The sequence below is a fragment of the Bidens hawaiensis genome, unplaced genomic scaffold, assembly GCF_021521415.1.
Source record: "Bidens hawaiensis isolate Kalapana, Puna unplaced genomic scaffold, B.hawaiensis_p1.1 tig00017448_1, whole genome shotgun sequence".
NCBI classification, from domain to species: domain Eukaryota; kingdom Viridiplantae; phylum Streptophyta; class Magnoliopsida; order Asterales; family Asteraceae; genus Bidens; species Bidens hawaiensis.
The window spans coordinates 118,545-124,491 of NW_027492637.1; the positions used below are offsets into that span (position 1 = coordinate 118,545).

The 5,947-nt window shown below is 37.8% G+C and overlaps 1 pseudogene; it reads right to left on the bottom strand.

Annotated features, from left to right (window-relative positions):
- Positions 1-2,249: 2,249 nt before the first annotated feature.
- Positions 2,250-4,774, bottom strand: LOC143553913 (pentatricopeptide repeat-containing protein At3g23020-like; annotated as a pseudogene).
- Positions 4,775-5,947: the final 1,173 nt, after the last annotated feature.

Consider the following 5,947-nt stretch of genomic DNA (forward strand, 5'->3'; position numbering starts at 1 on the left):
ATGGGCAGCCGTAACAACATCCGGAAGATGAGAGTTAACCGGACGACGGACCATGGTAACAGGCACCACGTCCTCAGAAATCCGAAAGAATTTACTACGCCAATCGGCGGACACCTTCTCAACCTCATACCCAATGCTTCGGTCGGAGAATCCTAGACATGAATACAAACCGTCACGGTTGGTAAGTCGGTAAAAAACCGGAATACGGTCAAGATGTGGCACCAGGTCACGTGCTATACATACAAATTCGTAATGACGAATTCGCATTACAGTACGTGGGTGTAGCTGGGATAAATGAATCCCGTAGGCAGTTAATACCTTCATAAAGAACTTCGTCAAGGGAAGACGAAAATTCCCACAGTTGAAATAATCAGCATAAACAGCCATTTTACCAGGAGGAGATAAACTGGCTATAGAGCCCGGAGAAGGAAACTCCGGCTCCCACTCCGGTGGAATGCCATAGGTCTCTAGCAGCCTCTCGTATTCTGAATAGTCCCATGAAATTTCTATCTCGTCAACTTCAGTTTGAACGTTCGACATCGCAGAAGAATTTGGTAAAAGGATATATGAGAAAGTCAATGCTTTATTAGAAAGAAAGAAAAGAAGGTAATTAGAAAATAAAGGCGATAAAACTTTGATTAGAAGATTTCTCTTCCTTTAATACCCATCGCAATTAATGCGATGGGATATGAACAGTGGAGAGAGAAACTCATCGCCTAATCACCAATCGCCACGTGACAGCCGGCATAAATGTCGGGTACAGTGACAGCCGGCATAAACGTTCCATCATCTGTTCACGCGCTTGCGAGTGATCAACCTGTCCTTTTTCATGATTATCTATACCAACAGAAGATATTTTCTACCTAACTTCAAAATCCAAAACCCCCCGAAATACATTAAGTCCAGAATTTCACCCGCATAAAGACTTCACACGGAAGAAACACTGGACTGGGGGACTTATAGAGGTAGAGTACCAAAAAGACCCAAATACCCTTAAGTACCACCCGCGGGTCATTAAAGAACCTCTCATGTATCGCCCGCGGGACATTCGGATCACCCGCATATCCTGGGAAAGGAAGAACATCATCGTAACACGTGCGGAAGCATCCTGGCACCCTCAGAGGTCATCCGCAGAACGGGACATCTGTCCGCCAAAATGATCAGAAGGCAATGCCAACGGGACAGATGTCAACAACTAACTACACTCCAGAAGAACGTCCACGAGTATTGCTTGAGGAGTATGTGACTTGCCCACCAATAGAAGAAGGACACCTGGCCAGTTTGTTATAACCGTGCACATGGCTAGGGTGCAATTCATCCTATCATTAGGTGACGCGTGTCTAGGTTGTTATACCCATGCACATGGGACGTATAGCTCAACCTATCATAAGAGGACACGCATCCAGATAGTTATCAAGATCTTCTAGAAGAGGATAGCTGGCCCAGTCACCTTCCTACATCCTTCGGCTATAAATACCTTGTCAACCTGCATGAGATATTCATTCACTCACTGGTATTCTAACTCACATATACTCTGACTACTCTTAGTCTGTTTACTTCAATACTTCTCTCTTTACGAACGTTACTGATTCTCACGCCGCAGGGTGGTTACAGGAAGACCCCCCCTCTTGTCCTTCCTGTAACGAGACTCACGGTATTTGTTTTGCAGATTCCAGACATTGGACTTTGGGAAGTTGTGCTCATACTGTGATAATAGTTATCGTATTTTACCTTGTATACTCATTGGATCTAGGACCCATAACTGAGGATAGGCACCGTGTTTCTTCAATAATCATTATGATTATATTCATTATGTAGCAAGTTTAATGTGTATATTTAACTTTATTGTGGCCAATTTGAAGACCAAGAACGTAAGTATAATAGAATAGAATATATGATGAAGAGAGTTTTCACCGACCTCAAAACATGTTCTAAATTCTTCCACGAATGGTGTTTGACTAGATCAAACATACACTTGTGTTGTGTACAAGATGTCTTAACCATGGGTATTCCATAAGATACATCTCATTTACATTAGGTTCAATTTGAACACATGTTGCCTTGTTACTTCTCATTCAAAGCCACCCTCTTTCACAACATTTATGAAACTCAATTAAAATATATATCAAGTTACATTAGTTTAAAACAACAAACTTATAATGATACAACAAACAATTTTATATGAACATACAACACAATCCTACATCCTAAATTATGAACTTTGAATACAACTAAATCATCACTATTCACTAATCATTAATATCAAAATAAACCATACCAACAACTGAATCTAGAATGTCTAACCATGCCTTCAAACCACTCTCATTATCATCTCTCCACTTAACTTCAAGACTCTTAACCGCTTTCTTTGCAACACCAAGCTTCATAAGAACAACTCCAAGCGATTTAAAACTCAACTCGTTTGGCTGAACACCCGAATCAACCATCTCCTTGAATATCATCACCGCCTCTTTAAATCTACCATCCGACGCATGCAATTCAAGAACATTATTATAACTTAACAAATCGGTCAAAAAGCCTAACTCCCTCATCTCTTTCACAACCTCAAAAGCTTCATCAAAGCTACCAATTTTCTTGTACATACACAACATCATTGCGTATGAAAACTCGTTCGCGGTCCGGTTTCTTCTTAACTTTTCAAAAATTTCCTCTTCGGGTTTGACCATTGACCGTTCGGTGTATAGGTCAATCATACAGTTGGAAGAATAAAAATCTGCACCCTCGTCTACGTCTAACTTTTTAAGCATATAATATGCTTCTTCTGCTTCTTTTAAACACCCGACTTTCGTATACAGTTTAATCAAAGAATTACATATAATGCCATTTAAACACAAACCCGCGTCTTTCATTTGATTCACATAATGCAACGCTTCTTTACCGTCTCCAACATCCGCATACGCATTAATCAACATGCCATAAACAACCACATCCGGACTTATGTTAGATTCAATCATTTCTTCATACACACCAACCGCCATTTCTAACTGACCTGATTTAATAAAACTTGAAATAACCACACTGTGCGGTATGCAGTCGGTTACCAACCGAGATTCTTGCATTTTCCTTAAATAAAATGTAGCCTTTTTTGGAAGATCAGCACTTGCAAACATTTGGATTATTGAATTATAACTGCATTTATCCGGGACCACACCGTGTTCGTTCATACTATCGAATACCCGACACACGTCATCGTATTTCTTGTTAACTCCATACACTTTGATCATCACGTTAAATTCGCGCACTGTTAAATTTCCTCGTTCTTGACAGCATTTGAAAAAATTTTCGGCTTTCAAAATGTGACCGCGTTCTCCAAACGCGTCAATACTCGCGGAGTAACACTCGGGGCTCATTTTCCCATTAATATGAAACCGATTAAACCACAACCATGCTTTTTCAAGCATACTCGATTCGATATACATTCGTGTAACCGAAGATTGTGTGAATTCATCTATTTCAAGATCTTTTTGACCCATCTCAGTTACCAGCTCTTCTGCTTCGGGAACCATACATCTTATCGAAGAAGCATACAAAAGTGTACGGTAAGTCACATGATCCGGCTCAAGAGACGCTTCTTTCATCTTTTTAAAGTACCCTTTTGCCATAATTATATTGTCATGTTTAACATGAAGTGAAATGAGTATATTATACGTTCGTGTATCCGGTACACACTGAAACTGTTCCATTTTGTTCATTAATGATGTAACTTCATCTAACCGACCATGAGTACCAAACATATGAATCATCGTGTTGAGTGTAACCGTGTTTGGAACAATACCTTCTTTAAGCATCTGGTTAAACGTGCCATACGCATCATTTAGTCTTCCGGCTTTACCATAATTATCAATCAAGGTATTATACGTATACACGCTTAAAGGTTGAATCTTTGTTGGTGTGGTTTGGCGGACCGACCATTTCTTAAAGTAAGACTCGGCTTTTTCAAACTCGCCTGCGGTTTTGTACATTTGAACAACGATCCCCATCGTGACCTCATCGGGTTTTATTCCTTTATTGTTCATTACATCTAACCAATACATTGCTTTCTCTCTAATTCCGCCCTTACTATAAACATCAATCAACGTTCCATACGTGGAATTAATCGGTTCAACTCCACTTTTCTCCATTTCATCCTTTAACGTCTCGAGCTCGTCCCATTTTTTACATTTACCGAGTGTGCGAATCACTATGTTGTAATGAATTACATTCAACTCATAACATCCTTTCGTTTTAAACCAGTTGAAGATCTCCATAGCCCTTTGCCAATCCTTTTGCTCTTTCAAGATTATTGTTCTTTCCTTCTTGGTTAGAGTAAATTCCCACGGTTTAAACGCAACGTCAAAGTTATCAACTCGTTCCAAAGCACGTAATATAGCCGGAATACACCCTCCATAACTCGCCCATTTCGTCGAACACCTGGTTTGCACCTTTTTAACCACTTTATTTTCACTCAGAACTTCTGTCGAACACTTGGTGTGCACATTTTAACCTCATTTTGACTCATGACATTGGTCGAACAGTTGGTGTGCACCTTTGTAATTTCATCTGGGTTGGGTTTTGGTTTAACAAAAGCTTGTCTTTTGTGTAATTGAGGTGGTTTTGGAGGTGGGTTATGGTGTTTCTTGATGAATTGGCGACGTGGAAGAGGAATTGAAACTTGGCCGCCATTGTTGTTGTTGTTGTTGTTGGGTTTTGAGGGTTTAAGTGGATGGAGAATTGGGATGCATGTTGATTCTAAATGTTGAAGCTTTACAAACATTGGTTACGTTAATTATTGTTTCAGAAAACTTTTTGATGAATCAGTATCTGAATCAACTGCTTGGGAATGTATCTATAATATATATAATCGAAGACATAAAAATCTTATGTGCGGGTAGTTTCCTCTTTGTTTGGAGTAACCAGATTTCCTTGATTTTTAAATGGAGGCTTCTCATGCATTTGACCCGAATTCATGGGTATGGGTCTTACCAAACCCATATATTTCTTAAACGGGTTATAACATCTCATTAAATTAAAACTAATCTCACCAAATATTTGATATAAAAATCCTAAAAAGTAGGATATACTAAAAATAATATATGATTTATTTAAAAAAGATATATATTATTTATAATTACAAAACCAAATTTATAGTTAAAAAAATAAACGGGTCTTGGGTCTCATCAAACTCATATAGCTTTTAAACCGGTTATTAGGGGTGTTCATCGGATCGGATAACAGATTATTCGGGTTATTCGGTTCGGGTTATTCGGATTTGAAAATTTTTGGACCCTATCCGAAATCCGATCCGATCCGAATTAGAAATATTCCAATCTGATCCGAATCTATCCGAATTCAATTCGGATCGGATTCGGATATATCCGAATAATCCGAAATTATCCGAATAATCCAAAATAAACCTAAAAAAATTTCCTATTTTTTTGATCATAACATTTAACAGTTTAGAATCATAATACACATATAAACCTGAAAATACGAACTACTCTTAACACAAATTTTAAGTTTAAACTTCAAATAATAGTCTAATAAATATACCAAATCTGAAAATACCACTAAAAACATGTTTTTTATTCGGACTAAACGGATATCCGAATAATCCGAACAATCATAATTTTTTAAATTTCCATATCCGAATCCGATCCGAATCCGAATTAGTTATTCGGATATTCGGATTTATCCGATCCGAATAAGAATTTGGATCGTTTATTTGGGTTTCGATTTCGGATCGGATTTCGGATTTTTTCGGATTTCGGATTTCTTGAACACCCCTACCGGTTATAACATCTCATTTATTTGTGAAAAAATTTATCATTAAATCATATTTATATATGATTAACTTTCATACAATAAAGAAATAAAAATTCAAAAAATAAATAAATATTAGAAACAAATAATATAAAACACCCCGTAAATAAACAAAACATTTAAAAGC